Raw genomic sequence first — 11,562 nt, forward strand, 5'->3', positions numbered from 1 at the left:
CGCTTGTTCTCTCTCCCCCTCCCATTTCAATTTTCTTGTGTTTACATCTTGTTTTCTCAACAGGATTGGAAGTTCTTTAAAAACAAGGACAATATCTACCAGTTCCTTTAATCCCTGATGAAATCGAACACAATGCCTTGCACATAGTAAATAAATTAAATATGATTAAATTTTTTATTTGTTCTGCTTTGTTCAGTTGATAAATAAAATGATGGTGCCACTGCTGGATAAGAATAAGAAGACAATTTAGCTACAAAAGCAATTATATTCAATAATAAAAAGATCTCAGAAATTTATGGCTTTTTATACAGTTTTTTACACTAATTACAATAATACAACCCGCTATATTCCTGGGAGCTGAATCTTAGCAATTTCTAAAAATTTACTCAAAAAACTTAGATATATTAAAAATTTTGTCCAGAAACCCCCAAATCCCAAACCAAACAAAGCCTTCAGATTTCTTGGAAAACAAATAAACAAAATAAGTCTAGTCTCTTTTAATGAAATCTTTGTTCTCAGTATTACATAGTAAGAGGGTCATAATTAGAAACACTCTCTGTCCATCTCTGATACCCCCAAAACTCATGAATCAAAATACATTTTGTTCATCAAACAAAAGAATAAGGAAATTCAAAAAGGGAAACAATGAATGGTACACAAACTGTCTTGGAAACTGATTTATGGGTTCAGTAAATGATCACACAGAAGTATCTTTGTATTCTGCAAGAAGGGGTCACCAATGAGATTTTTAATCAACTATCTGAGTAATTGCATTGCAGAAAAAATAGGTCTTATGGTATGATGAAAAACACCCTGGAACTGGTATCAAAGAACCTGGGTTCAAATTCTACTCAGAAGCTTGCTATTTATGTGTGAACTAAAGCTATTTATGTGTGAACTTGCATCTTCCTGGGCCCGAGTTTCCTCTTCTGTAAAGAGTGAGAGTTGGACTAAATAGATTTTTATCCCCTCTAACTCTAGATTTATAATATCATTTAGCCTTATTCTAAATTACAGAATGACAAAGGAAAGGATTTTCTCTTCTTCTGTGTCACCAGAGCTACATGTTTCTGTATTCAAGAACATGAAATAGAAAATTAAAAGTGGGTTTTTTTAATGCATGATGATGTGATGAATGAAATTTTAAAAGAGACATACATAGCTTCTGGGTAAATTATCAAAATTTTATTAATTATGATGAGTTTATCAACAAAAATGAGCTTAGTTGTGACCAAAGGAAATACTTATAAAACCTTTATAAAAGGGGTGTACCTCAGGGTGAAAATCAACTCTGATTGCCTAACAAGTAATGAAAGAATAAATATTATAATGATAAGTAAGTTTATTCTAATGGGGGTCTAGGAGGCTGACTTTGATAGTGTGGGGCACAGAGACTTAGCTCTACCCAGACCATCTCTTTCTAGAACAATCTAGACAAAAGGAAGAACCCACTTCCATTCAGACTATCTGACTAAAACACAATGAGTCTGAATTCATCAGTTCATCTATGTAATGGGCTGAGGCTTGAGTTGATGCACTGAGGTCCCAAGCATGTGAGGCTAAATAGTAATTGGACTCTATTAATATGCATGCTTGGATAAAGAATGGCCCCGCCCACTCTCTGTGCAAGTCCTGATGTGTTGTATAGGAAATAACGATTTGGGTGGGTGGAGGCAGAGAGACAGGAGGAGAGGCTGGGAGATATTGAGCCTGGGTTCTATGCTGGTAGCTGCTGGTCCTGTGGCTTCTGGTCTAGCTAGCTTCTTGACTCAGCTGCACACATTACTATCGCCGATTCTCTTCCACCTCCGATCTTTCTTCACTGAGAATAAAGATTGATGATTTCCCCCTAACCTGAATTCCTGACTCCAGCTGATTTTAAAATATGCGGTCATCACACATCTAGACTATAACCTTTTTGTTTTTTGATTAGATCTAAATTTTCTCAGTTGGGTAAGTTTCCCCCAACATTTTAATCCATTATCAGCCCTGTACTTTACAGGCTGACTGAATATACTAAAGGGGTTGATATCTCAATGAGAAAATAGAAAAGGGAAAAAACCTAATTCAGAAATTGATTATTAATATAAAAGAGAAATAATAATTTCTTTCAATGGTGAATTCCATTGATATTCACCAAAAAATATACCTAACATACATTGATAAAGAAGAATAAACATTTAAAAAACAAAAATCCAACTTTTAAAAGATGAAGTCAGTTTAACACCTCCCTAAACTTCCTAGAAGATGAGGATTAAGAAGAAAAATGCTTGTGGAAGAATTCCATCAGCACCCAAGTGTGATGAACAACCTGTATTGGCCTATATTAAAACTCTGATTGAATCTGAAAAGAATGGCAGTTGGGACAAGAGACAGTAAAGAAACAGAGAAACAATGCAAAAAGAACCACACTGATAATTGATTTCCAAGATTTCCAAGATGGATTCCAATATTTAGGCCACCTGATTTCCTGAGTTCCCAAAAGTATGGAGGTCAGAGACCCAGGCAGGGGAATTGATGCTGCCAAGACAATGCCAGTTTTCCACCCTTTCTCTAAATCACCCCCACAACTCACAATGAACATTTAAATAGGCATTGAGAAACATTTGATGTTTGGGTTGATTTGGCTTGATTGATTGGTTGATAAAGTTCTTAAGAAAGTAGTATGATAAAAACTTAAACACATAAAAGAATTTGGAACAAGATTAGCATCTTAATGCAAGAATATACAATTACTAAAGATAATTATCAAAAAATAATTTCCCTTTAAAAACAATTTACCATTTGAAATATTAAATTTGAAAGGATTTTAGTTAACTAAATTTATATAATTAGCTTAACAAACATACAACCGGATATGAAAATTTCTTTTGGGGTAATTTTAGTAGCCAAAATGCAGAGATATGCTAGAACCTGCTTGAACCAGCTCAAACTAGAGCTCATTGTCAAATTCTCAGAATATGACTTCAGAAATTAGCAATGGTTCATATTGTTTATCTAGACTTGGGGAAAAAAAGGAGAAAACGTTAATAAAGCAGATCAAACATAAATTGTTGGCAATACTTTTTTTTGGAGTGCCAGTTGTTAAACATTTACTAACATACCTCTATCCAAATATATTTTTCAGATAACTTTTAAGAATTATCTCCTTCTACTTGCAAGTGTTCTTATATTTACTTTGAATACATTGTAAATATACTCACTTGTATGGATACTCTGTCCCCATAAAACATTTCTTAAAGTGAGGCAAAGTTTAGTTTTTGTCCTTATATCATCAGGGCCTAGCATGGGGATAGCCATCTAGTAGATATCTAATAAGTCTTGTTTTGTGATTATTTCTGACAATTAGGTGTAATCTTTGAAAAGGTTTCTTTTCTTCATGGGTTTATAGGGTTGTATCCTCTGAAGGAAAAGAGAAAAGGTTTTAAAGAAGCACTAGAAGATACTGTAACGAAACATGGTATCTGTGCTGTTTTTCAGCTGTTTCAATTGTATTTGACTCTTTCTGATTCTTTTGGGATTTCCTTGCCAAAAATACTCAAGTGGCTTGCTATTTCCTTCTTCGGTTCATTTTACAGATGAGGAAACTGATGTATATATGATGAATTGACTTGCCTAGGGTTACTCAACTAACTAGTAAGTACCTGAGTCTGGATTTGAACTTTGATCTTCCTGATTCTAGGCCCTACCATTGAGACATCTAGATGCCATAGCATCCATATCTTGGTTTTATATCTTCTTTTACATGTAACACTAACAAAGGGGAAGAAAACAAACATTTATACAGCACCCACTCTGCTTTAAGTACTGTGCTAAGGATGCTTCACATATTACTCCATTTGATCATTGGAACAATACTGGAAGGTGAGTGCTATCCACATTTTACATTTGAGGAAACTGAGGCAGACAAAGATGAAATGACTTGCCAAAAAATGAAACAGCTCAGAATTATCTGAGGCTAAATTTAAACTCATATCTAACAGACTTCTTGTTTTAATAATTCTTTCTCTTCAAGCCAAGTTTCATTTTAGTGTTTATATCTATAAATATATAATATGTAAATCAGAAATATAAATGGATATGTGCCTCCTCCACATCTCTGATATGAAAAGACACTGCTTCAAAGAATAACTGGAGTGATCAGTAAATCAATGGAATTTCAACACCATGGAAGGATTTACAAATATTTAGATCTATTAGCTACAAAACTGCTACTATAATGGAAAATATGCACTTAGCTGATTTTTATGGTACTTTTCCATGTAGATGTCCTACTGTCACCCCAAACTCAATGTGTTGAAAACTGAAAGCATCGTCTTCTTCCCACCTTCCGACTTTATTTCCGGTTGGGACATATCACTCCCTAGTCATGTAGGCTTAATCTAGGAACCGTTTCTCACTCTACCCTTTCCTTCATTTCCTTCATGCAGTCACCAGGTCTTACAATTTTTCTTGCCTTTTTTATATCACTCTCCTCCCTCCATTTCCTCTGCCACTTGATTGGTTTCTTTATTGCCTGTCTCTTCCCCTTTATTATCCTATAATCTGCAGTGTGACTTATATCATCCAAACACTGTTTTCACTGTCTCATAACATACATAAGCATACACTCACACAAACCACAAATACTTCTTTAAAATATCCAATAATCAGTGTTTCTGACTTTCTATACAATAAATTCCAAATGCTTACCCCTGCATTCAAACCTCTAATATTCTGGCCCTGCCCTACATATTCAATCTTATCTTTCAATACTCCTACATATAAACTCAGCCCTCAAGTCAAATTAGTCTATACCCAGCTTCCTGAACAGATGTTCAGTACCTTTGCTTATTCTGTTCTTTCCCATGAAGGAGTAAGGAATGCTCTCCCTCACCATTTCCACTTTCCAACCCATTCCATCCTATTCCAATTCTACTGATTATTCAAGGTACAGTTCAAAACCAACATCAATCTGCAAAAAAAAAAAAAATTTCCCTATTGCTTCAGCCCACAGTTTTAGTTTTCCTTTCTTAAGCAACTATAACTATAATTTTCTATCTTTCATTTTGTCACTAAACCCCACACACTCTTGTATTATTATTTATTTCCTGTCTTAGTTTCTTATTAACCAGGATTTATAAGGTGCTAAAAGGTAAAAACCAGGACCATATTTTATATCCCTCATTATCCTTCATCCTCCTTCCCACCTCATGATCCGCTTTTGCATCTTATGTATTGTGTATGTAGTAAGAGTGCATTTACTGAGCTTTTTTAGAATGAATGAATAAATCTTCTTTGAAATACTCTTCATCATTTTCTCAGGTTGCAACTTCAAATTTCACAAAAGTACTACTTTGCTACTTCATTATGGTACAAATTGCCACTGATAGGGAAGGCAAGTCAATCTACCTGAAGAATTTGGTCACTCTGAAGGGGAAGCAGGATCAGCCAAGTGAATCAAACGGCTAACATCACCTTAACCACCATCTCCTCTCATACTCTGATGGAGATAATCCAGGTCTTAAATTTTGAGTTTTAGGAATGATACTAGATCTTCTTTCAGTCCAATTTCTGCAGCTGTAGATGGGTAAAAATCATTGTGGGTATGGGAAGGAGCTCCTCTTCTTCAACCATAACCATCAACAGCTGCTGACCAACTGCCACCAGCAGTCTGGTAGTTACAAGAGCCATAACAATGGGAATACCTTCCAGACCACTGGTCATTCTTCCAACACAGCACTCACAGCCATCAAATCCTGTGGAAAAAGAGTTAGCTATCCCTACCACCTACCAACCAACAGCCAACCATCACACACATGCCCAGCCTTGCTGAAACAGCAAAGCACTCTCCAAGAGATTCAGGAAACAGTGTCAAGAAAGTTGAGCCATCAACACCATCTCTCTCAGATCCTTAGAGAAACAGTCCAGGCCTTTCAACCCAACAGTTTTTGGATTATGTTTTGAGTTCAGTGTCTGTAACCATCATCCTTAGAAGTGAGTAGTTCCTATAAAGATGCAGTTTGGGAGCTTCTCTTTCTTGAAAGCTACAACCCAATTTATTGAAGACCCAGAAAAGAAAGTTCTCATCACCCTGTCAAATGGTTCATCATCCAGAAATCATTGTGCTTTTTGTCAGTAAAAACATTATATAAATATAACCTCCTACTTTGCTACTATACAATAAGGACAATGGTTATTTCAGCTGAAACTCTGTGTGTGTGTGTGTGTGTGTGTGTGTGTGTGTGTGTGTGTACATTGTCTCCCCCATTAAAAAGTGAGTTTCTTGAGAGCAGGGGCTGTCATTCTTTTCCATTTGTAGCCCTAAACTTTTTACACACAACAAGCACTTAATAAATGCTTTATTTAAACTTTAACATTTCAATACCAAATAAACTATATGAGAAAGCAGAAGAAGCTCTTAAGAAGTTGGAGTTAGGAAGAGTAGCCAGACATGACCAAAATTGTGGAAAGGAAAAATGTTCTGAAAGCAATCATTTTTGTGTAATTTATTTTCAAGATATTTCATTAAGGAAAGATTCTACAAGGATAGAAATGATGAAATCTCATATAAGGTAGCATCACATGCAGTAGAAAAAAGCACTAGGAGTGAACCTAACTTCAGTAATTAGCTGTGCCTGTAGCTACCTGGGGTGATCTCAGGAAAGTCACTTAATAGAAATGTGATTATGATTGGAAAGAATTTAATAGAAAAAGGGAGTTGAGTAGAATCTAGAGGGTGAAAACCACATTTGTTAGGACTAGACTTGGTCTCAATTTCCTCATCTAAAATGAAGGGATTGCACTAATTGATTGATAAAATCCCTTATATCTCTAAAACTATGGTCCTACAACAACCAAAGACTCAGCTATGTTGGGGTTATCTACATGAGGAAATAGATATTGCTCGTATCAACATCCCATCTCCCATCACCACTTATTGCTGCTTTTTTCCATGTGTTGCCTTCTGCCTTTCATCATTACCAAAGGCCTGAGCAGAAAGGGGCAATGCTATGGAGAACAAAAGAGACACTACTCTACACATCTTGAGTGAATTGGAAAGGCTTTGAAGAAGAATTGCCCAGTTTCTGAAACAGGGTTATTTTGTGGTCTACAACAGTGCAAGAAACACTGACACTGACCACTTGCATCCTGGATCCATGGATTAAGTGCACAGAAAAACCACAAAAACAAATGCAGTAGACACAAAAAAAGCATGGTTGCTACTTTTGTATTAAATTTAATGTGCATATTTTTCCAAAAGAAATACATGTAACATGAATTCATTTTCTCAGACAATCCTATTTTTTGTTCTTTACTGATGAAAGATTTGTGTTTGTTGATAGCTGTTAAATTCATAATAAAAAAAGAAAATAAAATTTTTAAGAATAAAGAGTAGCTTAAGAAAGAAGGCAGTGTGAAATAATGCATAAGGCATTGAATTTGAAGTTGGAAACTTGGATTTGACTCTTGTCTCAGACACATACTAATCCCAGACAAATCACTTAACTTCTGTAGGACTCAGTTTCCTTATCTGTAAAAAAAAAAGTTTTGAGTCCAATGACCTTTAAAGTTCCTTCTTATTCTAATTCTGTGATCCTTTTAGTCTAGCAACAATTCTTTCAATCACACATATTCTTTCATGCACATTCATACATGCAAAAAAACCTGGCAATTTTGTGCAATCAGTGTAGCCTTCACTTTTGGTCTTAAAAATAATACTAATTATGTAAAAAACTATATGCTACTCAAACTATGTGCCTCATGTATACAGGATAAAAATAGAAGCAAGGTTCAAAGACTTCCAAATGAACAAACTTCCAGCCAGTCCAGCATTAGTGGGGTAGCATTATTAGGGGGAAAAAATCCTTCCCAATCCCAAGGTTATTTTATTCAAGCAAACAATTTTTCAAAGATGCTACAGTTGACCTGGGGGAAGGGAAGGACAGGAAGCATTGTTTTTACTACATGTGTCATCTCTATTGGACACATTTTTTCATTTGTTCATTTACATTTTTGACCACCAGAGATTTCTATCCTTTGAATTTATGTCTGAACTGCTGAAGTATTCCCTGTTCTATGCTGCAGCTTTCCTCACCAATGCAAAGGATGATATGCAAGGCAAGGACACTTATGTAGAAAGGCATATAAACTTATAGTTAAGGGACCTGATACAATCTAATGGCACACCAAGGACAATTCACAATATCTGTCCTTTTCCCAGGAAGCCTTCATGAAATTGACTCAATGTGCTACCAAAATAAATATCGAAACCTCTAAGACAGGCTGCTGTCCCTCCCACTTAATCACAAATCCTCAGAAGGACTTCTATGTCAGGAAGCAAACAAAGATTCCAGACTGCCTTTTTTTTTTCTTCAGGGCCCAGTGTTGTTGAGAAAAACAGCTGGGGGACACATAGGTGGAGTTGTACAGAGTAGGCTAATCTCCCGTTGCCAAGGTAATCCGAAGAAATTTATCCTGTATCCTTGATAGGAAGGGAAGGCACACAGACATTCTGAAATTTTATTTCATTTCTTTTTTAAGTGAAAAAATGCTTTTTACACAGAAGTCAGAAGGGAAAATGTCTAATAATATATATTTAAAATAGTAGCATACAGAGGTACTATACCTCTTTAATCCTCAGTTTCTCATCTACAAAATGAAGGTATTTGAACTAGGTATGTTTCATCTTTAGAAATATGATCTTGTGCTCCTATGATAAGTAGTTAGTGTCTTTCAAGATTGAATATACATGTCTCATTCCACATGCCTTTCTGGATCCTTTTTGTTATCAGGACATAGCTTCTCCATTCCCTTGAATCTTATTTTGTATATTACCTACACAAATACCTGTTGTTTCCCCCAGTAGACTAAAGCAACTTGAGAAAAAGACTGGTATCGGCTCTTGGTAACCTCAGTGCCTGGCATGTAGCAGACACTTATTAGATCAATTATTCTTTGGTAATCATGGATCCCTTTGGCAGACTAGCAAAAATTATGGATTCTTTCTCAAAATGATTTTAAATGAATGAAGTAAAACATTTAGAATAATAGAATAAACTAATTATAGTAAAATATAGTTTTCAGAATATTTTTCAAACAAATTTGTGGATCCCAAGTTTGTTGTTGTTGTTGTTGTTGTTGTTGTTGTTGTTCAGTCATTTCAACTATATCTGACTCTTTGTAATTCCATTTGCAATTTTTTTTTCAAAAATGTGGGAGTAGCTTGCTATCTCCTTCTCCAGCTCATTTTACTGAGATAAGGAACTGAGACAAATAGGTTTAAGTGATGAAGCTTGTAAGTACTTAAGGCCAGATTTGACCTCAGGAAGAAGAATCCTCCTGGTCTGACACTCTATCCATTGTATCACCTACTACCCAGATCCTAGGTCAAGAATCTCTTTAGATGTTTGTGATTGAGGGACTGTATCGATAGTCACAGATCATCCATGACTCAATGTGTACAGCTAGTTTAGGCTTTGGATTGTTGAGATATCTGGCTTTGAGAACCAAATGACTGGGTTAGCTGTAGTTTTCACTTTTCATATGAATGCTGAAGTGTTTCAGAAATACAACCACACAAAGAATGGAAAGAGTTGGGTCATCTGGATTTCCATTACATATATAAAGAAAGTCATTGCCACACCACATGGTAAATTGAATTTGCTAGGCTTCATCTTTCAGTCATACTGAAATATAATGAAAAGAGTACTGGAATTAAAAGTTGGAAAACAGCTTGTTGACTCAGTTGGAAGAAACCTTCCAGGTCATGGATCTTGTCTTCTCTTTCTTTTCTGTTTTTCACAGCAATTCCACACAGAGGTTTACACACAGTAAGGGCTAGAGAACAATTTGATTAAATCAAGGAGAGAGGACAAGCAAGATTTTTTTAATGGAAACTCTAAGAGAAGATAAAGTTCTTTGAAACAGGAATTGTGATTGTAACTTCAGAACTGAGAATATTAACTCTGAAACCACAAAGTACTTAAAAGTAAGCACAGCCTAATTATGCCTTTTATATTTTACAATGTTTTATTGGTTAACTCCAAGATGATAATTACATTAAAAATTCTGTAATGGATTTAAGTTAAGTATATAATAATACTGAGACTAAAACTCCTTTGAAAGAATGGTGTGTGTTGTTTATCTGCATACATAAATAGGAAAATGGGACAAACAAGTCTGGACTCTGTGACTAGACTTGTCTTACTGCCTTTATAATTATAGGCATATAATATAATGCCTATATATAACATCTTGTGGCTCTACCCCTACTTTCAGACCCAGGCTGTTATTGAGATCCTAAGGACCACCTCACTAGAATTTGGTTCAGGCTTTATCCAAATTCCCAGAAAGAGGAAAGTCAAGGACCTCTATGAAGCAGGAAATCTCATATTAAAATCTTTTGAACTTTGAGAATTCTCTACAGAGATCTCTAATGATTTCTTAACTCAACAAATCCAATGGACCTTTACACAATTCACCCACATGAATTTTTTTCAATCTGTGACACTGTAAATTCACTTCAACAGAAATTCATTAGGTACAGGATTACAAAGCATCCCCCAAAAAATTGTACCTGCCCTCAAGGAGCTTATGATATCTATTAGGGGGATACAAATATGCAAGCTATTAAAATACAATATTGAAAGTCATGAGAGTAAAAAGAGAAACAGAAAAAGTGCTATAGATATATTTAAGTAGAAAACTCTATTAGTTAATGGGATTGAGGGGAGGGCGATAAAAAGCTCAATTGAGCTAAGCCTTGAAGGAGCATAGAGAATCTGAAGAAGATAAGGAGAGAGTTAACCATGGACACTCAAAGATGGTCTATGTAGATATGCAGAGGTAGAAGATGGAATGTCAAATTAAAGGAAAAGCTAGCAGTCTGGTTTGGCTTGGAACACAGAGTACATGAAGGGCAATAATGTGAAACAAGTCTAAAAAGGTAGGTTGAGGACAAATTGTGAAGGACTTCAAATTTTGGGCTGAGGAATTTGTATTTTATAGTAAGAGAACACTAGAGCTGCTGAAGATTTTTGAGTGGAGGACTGATGGTGTCAGATCTGAATCCCCATAAAATGACTTGAGCATTTATTTAAAATGGAAAGAAAATGGAGGCAAGAAGATAAAATGAGTATTTATTCAGAGCATACTAAAATAATCCAGATAACAGACAATAAGGACATGAAAGAAGGATTATGATTGATAAATGGAGAAAAGAGAATGAATTTGAGAAATGTTTAGTAGTAGAACTGACATGACTTAACAACTGATATATATAAAAAGAAAGAGTAAGGACAAGTAAGAATCAAGGATTTTTTAAAGTATTTTCAGAGTTTTCAAGCAAAAATGTCCAGTGGGTAGGTAGAACTGAAGTATTAGAGTTTAGAAGAAAAATTAAAATTGGATACTTATATTTGGTAGTCATCTAAAAAAATTATAGTTAAAATAAATATAGAAGGGACTAAGAGCAGATGAGATCATTAAGACAAAACTATGGGAAAAAATAGAAGAGATTAGGAAACAGAAAAGCATTTGGAATATATCCATTCTTAAAGAGTAAAAAAAATAGACCAGCAA

This window comes from Sarcophilus harrisii, chromosome 4 (assembly GCF_902635505.1).
Source record: "Sarcophilus harrisii chromosome 4, mSarHar1.11, whole genome shotgun sequence".
In the NCBI taxonomy this organism is placed as follows: domain Eukaryota; kingdom Metazoa; phylum Chordata; class Mammalia; order Dasyuromorphia; family Dasyuridae; genus Sarcophilus; species Sarcophilus harrisii.